Raw genomic sequence first — 15,642 nt, 5'->3', positions numbered from 1 at the left:
GGGGAATTGCCTTTACTTTTGTGTCAACATCAACGAAATTTAAAAAAAAAAACAAAACACCAAAAAACCCCCAAACTTTTCTTTCTTCTTTTATTCTGAAAATGTTCTAAAAGACCAGTTCACACCAAAGTAAATCACCATTTGTACACGTTTTAGTATTTTTGCAAGCCATACAATGACTAGGCTTCCTTAGATGGTGATTTTGACATTATGCAAGGAGGGAGCATTCTGATGCTAATTGGCAAATCTAAGCCATTCACAAAAGACAGCTCTCTGAATAGTGCAAAAGTTGAGTTGCTAGTGGATCGAAGCAGGGGAGGGAAAAAAGCTGGTTTAAAACTAGTTTTGCCATTCTAAGGTTTTATGAGACTTTGACTTGATTTTACTTTCCTTTTAAGTAAAACTATTTACTTTAGACTACAAGATACTAAATGGCAGTTTATGCAAGAAGGCACCTTTTGGTAAGTATGACTATCAAGTATAAATATTTGGAGAAATAATAATTACTTGAGTTATGGGACAGCATGAAACCAACTTTCATTGTGTAGGGGTCTCACTTAATATGATGGTTGTTTTTGAAGTGTATTTGTGAATCATGTTTTGCCCTTATGGAAAAGAAGACATTTTTTATCAACAAGACTAGAAATAATCATAATGTCTTATAGCAACAAATCAGAAATCCACAAAAAGGGGTTTGAGGTACAAACTGGGTTTAATATAAGAATCCACCACCACGTGCTGTTCACTATCATAATATTTTTTTCTTATTAGGGTTAGAGTACAGAAGTTCCAACATATGAGAGAAAGATACGACACATTTATCTTAATACCAATATTCTATTTTTTAATTAATAAAATGATAATGCTACCAGGAAAAATGTAGAAAAATATGGGAAGAAAGGGTAAATTAGACAAAGGTTCATCCTCACAACAATTCACCCCATACACTAGTCCAACAAAAGACCTCTGCATCACTTCCTTCCCAACTAAGGCCTAATGTGAGGGTTTTAATGGTTATTTGTGCTTCTTAGACATTGTGTTGTCCCTCTGTACATGGTAAATTTCAAGCCTTAGTACTAACTGGGGAAATAAAGGATTCCTAATGAAGGGCCAGATCAACTTTATATTCATGGTCGATGAAAAAATCCCAAAAGGCTTGAATAAGCCTTGGATCAGGGCCACATTCAGGATCTCTTAGTATGATCAGGCCCCAACCTTACTCACTGATTTCACTGCAATCACTCATGATTCATGGAGTAATTTTCAAAGTGCAAATAACTGCTATAAAAATAAGACAAAAGACGATATTGTATTGTGTAGAACTTTTTCTTTACCTTCTCCCCCATTTTTTATATGAAATAAATGTGATTGCTCATTTGCAACAAAGTCACTGATACATATTCAGTGGCGAATAGGTCCAGCAAGAAGGACTTCACAATCAAGTCATCAAATTAAATTATGGGCCCAACACTGCTCCCGTTGAAATGAGTGTCAAGTCTATCTGACATCAATGAGAGTAGGTACTCAACCTGTATTTTTCAAAAAGGAAATATCTTTTAAAATAACAGGTACCTAACCTTTTACAGCACAGTTTAACATTACATTACATTATGTACAAATTTTGAAGTTGGAAAGGTGATGAAGTAACAACAGCAACTGCTATACAGATGGCACGTCTAAGTCTTGCTATAACTGATTTTCAGACAGAAAGAGACACTTCATAAAAAAAAATAAAATAATAGAGGTTAAAGGAGATGGCACCTATATGTTGTACACAAGACACAGTGCATATTTACACAGTCAAATACAGCTCACCCACTACTCTAGTAGTCCACTGAAGTTAATAGCATTAATCATGTAAAGATGAGAGCAATTTCATGCTATACATAAACAGGTATAAAAGCTTATAACTGATTTTACTTTTATCCTTGGCAGGGAGGATGAGGGAAGGAAGGATATCACTTATCAGACCAGGGCAAGGCTTTAATTCCTGAAGAGAAACTCCATGAAATCCACCAAGAACTTAATTTATTTCAGTCTAATTAACACTGGAGTTGCTGTAATTCGTAATCAGTAACAGTGGAAAATGCTGAATTCAGTAAACTCCATGTTTCTCTGCAGTACTGTTCACTTGATTTAGGGCCAAAGTCTGAAAGATTCAAGACCACAACAGGCGTCACGAGCACTAAGGACACTTGACCTGAACCTGCTCCAAAGTCTTTGGATCCAACGTGTTGTAAAGTAATGATAATTCATAAATTATGGAACCTATCTCTCCACGTAATTAAAATGTAACACCAAGCACCTCTCAAACACTTGAAAACAGAACGGCAGAATATCTTTACTCCTTGCCCTGAGAAGAAAATGACTCAAGTTTGGAGTAGTGCATGTCTAGTATAAGTGTAAGGGAGAGAGTTGGAGTATTTTATACATGAAAGAGTTGAGCATGTTGTCTTTGTGCAAAGCAGATCTAAGCTTACATAGACTCCATATTGTAGTTTATTTTCTGCATCGACATACAGGAATTCTGTGTAACTATTTTATGGGGAAATTATTAAACCAGGTAATATTAGTGTTTTTTTAACAGAGGATTTGTCATCTCTTTGAATATTTAGTGGGTAGCTCAGAGAATAATCTTTTTATTTATTCATATATATATTCATACACACATGCACACACGTACCAAGGTTTTTTGATCAGGTTGAAGAAACGCATAAATGAGCTCTAAGCGACACATCTAGACCACAGTTTCTCTCACTGCAGTATATGTGAACTTCGGATGAACAGTTATGCCTTCTCCTACTCCTGTGCAGAGATGAGAGGGACTGCTGCTGCTGCTGCCACCACTTCTACACCATGAAGTCTGCAGACTCCTGATCTAAATTATGCACCATATTTAATTCATGCCAGCCCAGACATTTTCCTTAACCAGTCCAGTGTTTATGGCATCCCCATGTTTATGCCAGCCCAAACATGTTCAGTAGACTTTAAAAAACAAATAAGAAAATGAAAATGTGAGGGGGTTTTGCATAGGTTTTTTGGGAGCAAAGGTGAAATCTTGGCTGTATTCAGTCAACAACAAAACTCATATTGGTATTAATGATGCCAGAACACAGCCGTATAAGGAGTATTCCTGTTTGTACAGAGAAGATTAGCATTCAAAAGAAAGCCTGAGGAGCTGAATGCCAAAATGAGACTTACTTAGAATAGAAGCTACTTTAAAAATATTTTTGCTCACGGGCTCAAAACCCCAGTACAGTCAACTGGAGGAAAGAACAAATAAGCCATCCATGGGCAAAATTAACTGAGATTTGAGCCATTTATTCTAGATGAGAGATAAAACTTACTCTGCACTTTCCATTAGTAACTTCTGCTTCTTCGAGCTTACAGAAAAAGAAAACCAGGAAGCGTACACTGGTAAGACAAATATTGATTTACTGTTACAAACAAAACTTACTGCCAATATAATTTTCCCATTGAAGTACAGATCCTCTTTTCATCACTAATTTTGGCAATGTTAGGTAAATATTTAACACCAGTACTGAAGTAGGCACCCACTGTTTCTTTTCTAAGCACCATGGAAGAAGAGAATACCATGATTTAGGCATCCAAACCCAGAGATCTGTCACTGGGGAAGAGGCCTGAAAGTTGATAGAAGGCTGGCATCAGCACAGTATACCAGTCCTTGATTCAGTCATGGGGAACTTCTAAGTAGTCATTTGCACACTACTTCTGCCCATGGGTCCAAATCCAGCAGGGAGAATGCCAGCTCCAGTCTCAGAGCTCTTGGGGCAACCGGACCCATATTTTTAATGCAAATCCTGATTTATTACCACAATTCTACCTGAGTTTCTGACATAGCTACATGGCTTTGGGATGAGAACTGGCTCATGCCTTTCTGGTTTACAAAAACACAACAGATGAAAATAGAGAGTAGCTGAATACATAAATACACCCAGAGTGCATTTCCAGGATCCTTTCTAAGGCATTTTTTTTTCCTGGAAAATAAGCATTCTTTTGAAGTAGTGCTGAACTAGCAAAAAAGTAAAAGCTGCAGGCTGGAAAGCTAGGAAGCCAACAGCAGCACAACCACCCAACCAGTTAAACTGTTTTCCTACAGCAAGAGCACCATATAGATTTGATGGGAAGAGGTAAATACATGACTAGGAATAAGAAGTTTCTTGGCTATTATGGCTCTCTTTAGTTAAGAAAGTATGTATTGACCACTCCACGGGGGAAGCTTCATGGGATTTTTTTTTTCTCAGAGACACCAGTTACAGTTTTTGCTGTTCAAATTATTATGATTTAATAGAAACTGTCAAACTGCTCAGCAAGGCACAAAACCCAGATGGAACATACACTTTGCCCTAAAAACCTTGAAATCTAAATGAGACAAGCAATGCAGTCCAGACACATAATGTATTAGATCACCACCAAAAAGCATTAGGGTCAAACATTATAGTGCCTTTTGTTTGCTTGTTTTTAAAACAGCATTTATGGGGTTGATTAGCACTAAAAAGCAGTTACCCTATCACTTATACTATTTGTACTTCACATACTCAATATACAATGAAGGTATTAAACGCTTCAGATGGAAATGTATGTGTAGTAAGCAACAAAATACCTCATTCATTTTAACCATATGACCACAAAAAGGATCCATTTCCCAACTTTCAGCCTTCACATTTCTACTGTTTTTAAGCTATGTTTTACAAATACAAAAAGCACAAGCAGTAGTAGGGAAAATAAAAGTATAGCAAGTGTACACAAAAAGAATAATTTACCATTTATCATTTAGTTATTGGGAATTTCTTTTTTTTTTTAATCCTTTTCGTCCCCCCAAGGACTATTTCTGGTATAAGATTATTTTTTTTAGCCAGTTTTAGCCCAAAGTAAGTATCTACACTTTTTTTAATCATTTCTGCCTATATTTCACAGTATGCCCTGAAAATAAGTGGTTTTAACAGACACATTGAACACCTAACTAACAGCAGAAATCAAGCCTGTGCAATCTGTAAACATGCAATTTCAGTTAACACAAACATAGCAAAAACTATGGGATAAGCATGTGTAACTGTAACAGTAAAGTTCAAGGACGCTAGCCTCGCTTACATGATAAGGCAAGTTTGAGGTTTGCTTTGATCCATAAGAGATGAGTTGTAAAAAGCACTTCTGTTCCCCTGCTCAGGAATGAAGAATTCCTTTTGCTGCATTATGCATAACATCATTACAGACAAGGTACAAGTCAAGAGCAAGTGGTTCAGATATCCTACTAGCATACTAAAACAGCAGTGGGACTATAAAATGATTTAGGTACTATATTATACAGCGCTTCTTTAAATACCACTTATGCCGTCACATTTGCCAGGAATCTTTCTTTTTAAGTGTTCTAAATGTAAAGTTTCTGGTATCTGTTCCCTGGAGGCAACTTCAACTAGAATAGGCAGGTTGGTACAGCAGATGACTATCTGTTCCTTACAAACTATGTCTGATGTACTGTGTAATGATAAAAAGCCCCTTATCAGTCTGGATTCCAACCTAAAGGCAACTGCTGTCCAGATCTTACAGTGAAAGATAATGTGGTGTAATTAAAGCTCACGACCTACAGATACAGCGTGCCAAACATCGCTTGCTTTAGTCAGGACTGGAAATTTTGGTTGTAAATTTACTGTGAAGATTTTTCTAATCTATAAGAAGAAATCCTGCTTAGGCCTTTCCCTTTCCTTTTAACATTCACAGCCTCACTCCCTCTCTCTCTCTCTCCCTCCTTCTTTTCCCTTCTCATATACTCTAGCAAGCCACATTTAAAACACTTCATGAACACAGTCTATATATAACAGTTGTGCTTTTTGTGTCCGCTTGCAACTTTTCCAAATTTATTCTAGGCACTTGAAGAATGACAGTTCAAACATTCAGTAGAGATTTACTCAATTTTAGCAATAAAATTTTAAATCCAATTTCCACTTTGCATGCCAAAGCCTCACACAATTTTTATGTACAATTGAACTGGGTGAACTGGTGAATTAAACTGTGATTGGGAATCTTCTCAGACACTGGGACACGGTTGTCTCTGGGTGTATCTGTGGTAGCATTTTGGTTCAGATCAGGAGGCGCGACTGAAGCAAATCTTCCAGTAGTTCCCACTTCCTGCACTTTGGTTCACATCACATTTGGAATGTGCAAAATGAATTCCTTTCAGATAAAAATAAACCAGGAGAAGCTGTCTCGGAGGGCATCTAATGCACTTTGACTGCTAATGGACATTCAGTCCACAGGAGCAGGCTAGAGCTAAGCAACAGTAAAAGCCTCTGAAATACAAAGAGTGTGAATGTCAGTGTGGATCTCATCCTCAGCACCAGCTGTTTTCTTCCATAGATCTGTTCTTATTGGGACTTTTTCCCAATACAGACATTCCCTAAATTTTCAAACCACTTCCTGGCACACTTTTGGCACACATGCCATCCAGTACTCTTTCAAAAGTTTCCCAACCCAGCTTGGGAGTACAAATATTCCTGGGACCATTTCCAACAGTGACTTTTTCACGCAGCCACCTAATTTCAGAGAGTGAGGGAATTTAGTGGCAAGAATGCGGTCTGTTCCCTGGTCCAGCAGAGCCTGGGAACATTTTCAGGCACTTTTAGTTCATTGGTATGGTGGTCCCACACCGACAGTGCTGTTGATGGTCTCCTGTGCAGAGACCGAAGAGCGGAGACTTTCCTCTGCACCTCCTTTCTCAGGTCCTCCAGGCAAGGGTGAGGGTGGCTGCTGCAACAAAGAAAAAAAGAGCCATGGGTAGAGCACCTCATGTCATAGCCAGTTCTTTTTTCTGTGTTTCTATTATTCTATTTCATATCCACACAAAGGCTGACAACCTTATAGCTGTTAGTCACTCTGTTAGTTGCCTAGACTGAGGTCAGTTCAGTCCGTTCAAATATTTTGACTTTACCAGACGGTATGTGATACAGAGTTACAGAATGAAAAACGCAACCAAGCTGTCATATTCAAGAGCTCAGGGATTTTCAAATTGGACTTAAAGTTATCTGTGCCCTCAGAGGCCTACATGGACTCATCATACAGCCCATGGGTCAGAAACAATACCAAGTTTTCAGCACACAGAGTTGCAAGACTAGCAACCATCTACTTAGTCTCCGTGGTCCTTCCATTGCAATCATAAAAACAAAAGCTTCCCATTTGAGTAAGCCTGCTTGGAAAGGTCAGAGCTACATGGCTCTGTTAACACCCAGTGAAAACCTCCCGGGCTGGTAAAACTCGTCTATATCCACGCTTTAAGAGTATCTCCCCGCTGCTGAGGTCTGCCCTCGTCATGCCTCTCCTGGCACCGCCGCGCAGCACAGCCACCCCGCAGTCCTTCGCGGTGCCCTACGTAGCGTTTCCTCAGCCTTCGGCTCCAAAGCGTGACGCCTGCCCCATCTCAGCTTCGTCGCGACGCCCCGCGTCGCCCGCGACGGCCTCCGGCCGCCCACCCCGCGACCATCGCCTTAGGGTGCTCTCCCTGCCTTTGGGCTAAGCACCGCAGGCACCCTGCCCCTGAGGTGGCACTGCAGACCTGCCTCTTCTGGTGGACCTCCGCGATGGACAGAAAGACGAACGGGGTAGAGCTGGAGCGTGCGCTGTGAATCATGAGTCTGTGAGACCGTTCTTTAGTTTTGCGGCTCTAAATACCTGGCGGGGTTCTTGGAGTACAGGGTGGGACTGGGTATGCTTTTTGAATCACATAAATAAAGTTTGTCAGCTTGACGTAGAGGGACACTTTCAGCAACGTCTGAGGGACTTGGGACCGCAGTCCTACTGACTTAATTAATGAAACACATTAAGAAAATCATGAAGGTGTTCCTTTCCAAACATTTAAGCCCGGGTTGGAACATAGTGGGTTTTCATTTCATTATATAGCTGACATTTGTTCATCCTGTGAAAGATAATGTCAACACTTAACTATCTGCTCGCTGTTTTTATAACTCTCTTAATAAATGATCTAGTCCCATCCTCTTCCTTTATCTGTACTACCACAGTTGCCAAAAATAGATTGTCATAGAGTCAGCTTATTTTTGGTGCAAAGTACTTCATTTAGTAGTAGTAGTTATTTAATAATTAGTAATTATTTTCTCTATGTCCTGACTGCTTCTTGATCTTTATGTTTTGATGCTGCTGCAGGGAAACCCTTGTGTACTGAGACTGTGGGGACACATATTAGTATACAGCCAGAAGAATCTGGCCCATAAGCAGCTCTTTTCTATTCAGCTCCTCACCTTTCATGAAGGAATTCATTAAATTTCAAAAGAGAATAGGAAAACAAACTGGCTTCTCCAGAGAAGTAAACAGTACAATTACAAGAACTCTATTTCAAGCTAGACGTAAAAAGCAATCACCTAGAACAACAAAAATCATACTCCAGATGACAGGAAACAATAGACTCCATATTGTATATATATTCACTTGTGCCTTTTATAGACTGAGCAGAGTTCAGGACACGAGGCTGAAATTTAATGTGAAAGTTGTCATACTTGACTTCAAGGTCATTATTATCTGTTTAATCTACTTAAGTAGTGAAACAAAATTATGTAAAACTGTGTAACAGTCTAAGGCAATGGAAGATGATGAGAACACCTCTCTTCAGGCACGTTATTTGGATACTTATGTAGAAACACAGGTCTCCCTGGGCTCCCCATATCATCATGGGACACTGACAGATTCCTCCAGAGGGCAAGTCAGAGCAGAAGCCCAACCAAAGCTGCAAGAACTGGGAGGATTTCTCCCTTTCCAGGAGGCCCAGGTACAGCTATCTTGGGGGAAAAAAATGAGGGATGCTGCCCTCCCTCCCCTGCCTCTCCCTTTCCTGTGGAGCAGAGCCTGAGGTGCTTTGACCGACCCTTTGGTGGAGGCTCAGCCCCGCTGCCGGCTCGGCAGGGGAGATGCCTCCAGCCCCACGGAGGCCCTGGATTCACGGAGGTTTGAGACGTGGATTCACGGAGGTTTGAGACGTGGATTCACGTGAGGGGTGAAAGGCTAGCAACAGCAGCACAACGTGGCATGCCTCAGTGCATTTGTGTGGCCACAGCGACCCTCTACCTGCCTCCACGTGCCCCAGCCAGCCCCAGAGCAAGCATGGAGTTACACCAAAACCAAGAGCAGAGACAAACTGTCAACAGACACCCGTGGGTCTGCGCCTGCTGCACATTACAGTTGCACACCTGTGTTTTGTTTGCTGTGGCAGCCAAGCTTAGATAGGACATAAGAGTATCCTAGACATGCTGTTTCCATTTTCTGGCTCCAAGGATGCACCGTGTCCCTAGTTTTCCTGCAGAGCTGTGCCATGGGAAATTAGGAAGAGACTTTAGCTCACAACATGATGTAGAGCATATACAACTATTTTGCATCTCCTCTTGACAAACTGCATTTGTTTACTTCTTCTGCCCTTATCTTCTCAAAGGTCAATCATTCCACTCAGCCAAAACTCCCTTAATCACACCTTAGTTTTATTCTCAGTGCGGACCGCAGGATTTTAAAGGGGCTGAAAAAGAGGTTTTGCTGCATCCAGACCTGTCTGTAACTCAGCAATTTCAGTCCTCAGATTTTTATCAGTGTCCTTTGTTTTAGTTTCTAGGGGATTGTCTCTCATGAAACTCAGTTTGAGTTCCAGGCTCAAATAAACCAAAATAACTCCAAGTGTAATACGGTAAGAAAAAAAGCTGAACCTGGCATGTCAGATACATGTAACCATAAATCAGTCAAGATTCACTCAAAATTAGCCATAGGTTTACTTGAAAGGTTCACAACTTTAGTTAACCTTTTAATAAACCTGGCTAAGCTTTCAGAATGTGTGGGTGCAGGTTTTATAATACAAGCTTTCACAGCTCAAGTCATCACCTGTGCTCTGCACTCTGTACATGCATTACAAAACAAGCCCTGGTTCTGGGCTCTTTTATACTTAGATAAGTCAGATGATACAGTCCCTTGGTGTTGAGTTACATCCCTGAAAAAACATCCTGCTCAGAGCATTTATCTGCTCTTCTTAAAAGAATGTCTTGAATTTACAAAGAAATTCAACCTTACTAGGTATGCCATAATTCTCAGAAATTCAAGCTTACCTGGTAGATCATAATTCTCAGGAACAGAGTGCATATTTGGACTGGCTTTTTTATATAAATATGCCAAGTCTAGGAAAAGGAAATAGAAAGTTTTAAAACTAAAACCCGCATCACAGATTTAATTTGACTGCAAATACTGTTAGATATAAAGAACACTTTCTAAAAGCATGATTATCTCAGTTAGGTCCTTACTTTTAAGTTTCACGTTCATTTTTGTAGAGAAAATTGTTTCATTTTCAGACTAAACTTGCTTTTGCAGCTGCTTTTATGCCTGCAGCTTTGTGTAATCTGGAGTTCCACTTATTGAAGGCGGATGTTCTCCCGAGATTGGTCTCTCTCAGCTCTACACAGCACCCACTTGACATTTGCTGAGGACAAGAAATAAGGCAAAGGATATAATATGGTTAAAAGTCAAAAGCTATAAATACTTTCAGCTTTTGAAATATTCAGCATCTTAATACGGTTACATACAAAGTTCAAGTAAAAAGCACTCCAGGTTCATTTTTCATATTGTTCCTGGTTTGTGCTCTAAACTAATATAGTATTCAGAGTTTGATTCGCTGACCATTTAATGTATTTATGAGTAATGTGCTAGTTTTGGCTGGGATAGAGTTAGTTTTCTTCATAGTAGCTGTTATGGGGCTGTGTTTTGGATTTGTGCTGAAAACAGTGTTGATAACCCAGGGATGTTTTAGCTGTTGCTGAGCAGGGCTCACACAGAGCCAGGACCTTTTCTGCTTCTCCCCCCACCCCACCAGCGAGCAGGCTGGGGGGGCACAAGGAGCTGGGGGGGGACACAGCCGGGACAGCTGACCCCGACTGACCCAAGGGACATCCCACACCATACGACGTCACGATCAGTAATATAACGCTGGGGGAAGAAGGAGGAAGGGGGGACGTTCGGAGCGATGGCGTTTGTCTTCCCAAGTCACCGTTAGGGATGATGGAGCCCTGCTGTCCTGGAGATGGCTGAACACCTGCCTGCCCGTGGGGAGTGGGGAATGAATTCCTGGGTTTGCTTTGCTTGCGTGTGCGGCTTTTGCTTTACCCGTTAAACTGTCTTTATCTCAACCCATGAGTTTTCTCACTTCTACTCTTCCAATTCTCTCCCCCATCCCACCAGGGGAGTGAGCGAGCAGCCGCGTGGGGTTTAGTTGCTTCCTGGGGTTAAACCACGACAATAGAGATCAACACTGAAAAGTGAAATCGGATTAATGCCTGTGCAGTAATGTTAGGATTCTCAGAACACTCGAAGTATTTTCTCACATTGCCCCAAAAACCCCCTCTCATAAATCTTTTATTTTTCTCACAAACTGAGATGGCTGTTAACCACTTGCCAACGCTCAGATCTACAAACACAGTCAAACATCCAGCTCTTAATTAGTTTTCTAATTCCTGCTAAAATCAAAGGAATTTAAGCAACTGTATTTTTTAGGTACCTTAATATCTTTCTGAATGCAAATTCCTAGTTACTGCGTGAAGATAAGAAGAAAAACAGTGCATATGAGGTTGCTAGAGTTAAGCATGGAAAGAGAACCAAGGTGAAGCGTAAGAAAGTCATGGAGCACTGACGCATTGGATTACATGATCACTGTTTGCATAAGACTAACATTCCCCTTGCACGCACACATGCAATATACAAAAAGCATGTGAAAGGTGGCCAACAGTGGCTACTTAACCCAGTTTGACACCACTTTACCCTGGACCCACAGTGAAAGGGTCTTAGACCACAGATGCTTAAAGGCAGAGCTGGCTCCACAGGGTAAATAACCAGGGAAATTCTCTTGGGCCCTAAGGGGAGAAAAGGCTAGCACTCCTCCAAATTAGGTAGAGGTGCAAGTCATCCAGCAGGTGGGTGTGAGGAGGGAGCGGCTCATGCCTACGTCTCTGCCTAAGAACCCCGCTGTCTACTGCCAGCACACTCCAAAGGTATTTAGGTGCCTATCACCCCTTCCAAGAAATTCAGCTCAGGGTCTAAACCGTATCTTAGGTACCTACCTGAAGTTTCGGGGTCATGGGTGGCTTTCAAATATAGCTCCTATTCTCTCTATTCTGCTGGAAAAAAAGATCTCCTTTGTCCCTCTGTGTTGTCAGAATTAATTCATAAATTCTGGTACAATGCTGTGAAAATGGTGGGCATTATTTTAAGGGTAAAATAGAAGCATTATATTCTTTGTGGTGTTAAGCAAGTTGTGTAACTTTGCTGGACTTGTGCCAGTGCTAAGCTCAAGTAGTTTGTGAAGGAGCTCTGTTAGTTCTTGTAATGATAAATCAGGCTAAATGAAGGAAGCATTCCTGTTTCTGGCAGGTACATTCCAGCACTGGCTGCAATAAAATGAAATCAGCTACCTCTGTGCAGCCTCACCTTTGATAGTATCTGAAAAAAATACTTTTTGTCAGCTACCGTACATGTCTTTTCCCTGGGTAAGGGTCTCTCGAAGATTCCTGGAACATCTGGTCATGAAGTGACAGCCCAAAGCTATTTGATCCCTCCATTTTCCTATTTAAGATTATACCTGCCATTTTTAATACCAGTGATAAAATCTTACTTTCAGTTAAGCTGTGGCCATTGTACTCAGGAGTCGAGCATTTAGCCACATAGTTTGTCTGGAGTGTTTGACAGCAACATTGCTTTTGGGAAGAGATTTTTGACAGAGATATTTTAGCCATCATTTTTACTATGAAAAGAAGCCAGGCAAGTGTCTCTCACTGAAAACTGCGCTAGGAAAAAAAGCAAATTAGGATGGAGAAGGTGAAAGGAAGTATTCATCTAGTGGATGGCTGAGCAGCATAGACCCAGAAGGCTGAATCCCTGAGCAGCTGTTTTAGGAAACAGAAAACTCCTGGGTTTGCTAATAGTAACTCAGTTCCAGTTCCTTTAAGTGTGGAGAGCCCTACTTCAGTTGGTCTGTCAGTGTTGTAAATCCAATAGCATACTCACAGCAGGTCAAATTGACATAATCTTAAAACACCGGTCACTCAACTGTGCTAAGACTCCCAGTGCTATTGACACTTGCTGATATGACCTGGTGCTTGCATACCAGCAAGTGACACATTTTTAGAATAAGTCTCCAATATAAAGGGCTTTTGTAGGAAAAAAAGCTAATTAGTTACCACAGCAGAGCAGTAGGAGGAATAGAATTCATTGTTTCTGTGAGACCACAAAAGTGCCTGTAAGGTTTTTGTTTGTTTGTTTGTTTTTAATGTATCTATATTGAAGCAATTTTTTCTCAGTCTGGGTATGTGCAGCCTAAACCATTTTCTCCATATAATAACTTCACTCTGCTGAGAGGCAGCATTACCTGGGGAGGGGTAAAGAACTGTAGAAAAGTTAGTCATTTTCTATGTCCGGTTCTTCCACTTAAAAGCTTGACAGTGCCCCCTTTTCATCAGATTTTGTTTATTTGTTTGCTTTCCATTTCAAAGGCTTTTTAACAGATTTGGACTGTAAAGTGAAAACAGCAAGGGTTTGATAATTGTAATCTTTTGCAATCAAATTTATGACATTTATAAATATAGATGCATGGATTAAAATTCCTAGACAATGGAATATTGTTATTGGCCAACATCCTAGGCTGCATACCTGGTATGCTGAGGTACAATCAAGCATAGGGTAGGGTTTTATGTGTGAAAGCAATGCTTGACTGGATTTAAATGGTTTTGATTGGAGCCGATGTGATGCATAGTTGGACATAATGTTCATAATTGCCTATTTTTCTTGGCAAACAACAAGGTGCTTGATGACTGCTTTCTAAAATGTTCACATCTATTTCTTTGTGAAGTGTACCACAATTTAACGGTAATTCTAAACAAGCTTGTGTTGTAGTCCTCTGACTTTGAGAGAATGCACCCCTTATTGACTTAATTTCCTTAATTACAGCAGAATTGCAGTATCTTCTTTGTCAGGGTTGAATCTTGGTCTGGATTTAATGACAATTCCCACAAACACCCTTGCTCCTTCTCTTGTACTCTCTTCCTTTTCCTACACGCATCCTAATAACCATCACCAAAATTCAGTCAAATCTGCAAGCAGTCTCACTTGTGTTCCTCAGACAGACTAATTTTATCTTTTTTCATTAGTGTTTGACACAATCCAGAGGAGGTGTTTTGAGATAGACATCACAGAGCTATAATGATTCTAGCCACCTTGACACAGATGTGTGCGTGCACACACATTTTTTCCTCCCCAAGGCACAGCTCTGCCTCAGAAAGGCATATGTTCACTACCTTACTAGCAAAATGTCTTTCTGGGTTTAATGCATGAACATTTTCCAGACTGGAATTAAGAGAAGAACAGCCCCAGTTGTCTTCAAGCAGGGCTCCTACCGTTGCCGTAACTCTGTAGAAGTAGTTTCAGGCCATTTCCAAATGCTCAGGCATTCAGGAAGCCTTGCCTGTTCCATTTTATTTTGTTTTTCTTGCAGAATGATCTGAGGTCTTTATTGCATTTATCTACAGTTGCCTCCTGGGATGTACCTCACCGTGCTCTGATAAGATGATTTCTCAGTCGTATAAATCTGCCACCTGTAAGATTGTACAATGACTGCAATCAGGATACATGCTCACGTTTTTTTTCCCCAATCATCTCTGCTAGCATCTTTCAGCACTATTTGCTCCATCCCTCTTTTAGCTGCCCTCTATTCCACTTACATCAATGTCCTTTCTCCATGACAACCTGCTTTCTTGATTCCTTGCTCCAGCTTCTTCTCCCAGGACTGAAACAACAGCTTAGCAATTGGCCCACCCAAATCAGTACAATTCACAAATTTTTCCCCGAGTTTGGACAATTCACAGGAATTTCCAGGTGAGATAGTATATCATACTCTTACAAAGAACTTTGAGGTGGCTTGTGCACATAGTCATCTCAGTTGATCTTTGGTATAAATACAAGAGACCTGAATGACACAGATGGTAGAAAGGCTTCAACAGTGGAAGGGACTGCCCATCTGTGAAGTGGCTTGAAGAGGTAGAAAAGTTCCATTCAAGATTTGGTGGGACCTTGGCAAAAAAAAAAAAAAAAAAAAAAAAAAAATCAGGTGCTACACACCTATTATGCTCTCCTAATAAGTAGGCAGAAACTCAGCACCTCTCCCTATCCTCATAACTTAGAAGTTGCCACTTCCAGGCCAGTGTGTCAGCGAGAAATTAGAATTTGCTCATGTTTGATACAAGAGAAAAGCTATGTGGAGAGCTGACACATAAAACTGCCCCTTGAGCAGAAGTAAAGAACATGCCCACCCGGAAAACCAAATCTCTTGTTCTTGTGACAGAGAATGAGCAATCCCAGAGTCCATCCCTTACTGAGACTACCAGTCTGAGCATCAGAGTAAGCCAAACATTCCTCCAAAACAAAGGTCATTAAAGTCCTGGTGCTCTAATGTGAAGACTTCCTGAAGACTGTGTCCTAATGCAGGGGAAGAAAGCAGACCCTGAATGTAAGGCATAAAAAGCCTCAGCCTAAAAACGGTGGAGGGGACACCATTAGGCTCCTGAAAAGATGGCAGCCAAAAGCAAGTGTTTTTCCTGGACCGTCACC

This window comes from Harpia harpyja, chromosome 4 (assembly GCF_026419915.1).
Source record: "Harpia harpyja isolate bHarHar1 chromosome 4, bHarHar1 primary haplotype, whole genome shotgun sequence".
Classification (NCBI taxonomy): domain Eukaryota; kingdom Metazoa; phylum Chordata; class Aves; order Accipitriformes; family Accipitridae; genus Harpia; species Harpia harpyja.
Note: the sequence above shows the minus strand (reverse complement) of the source record.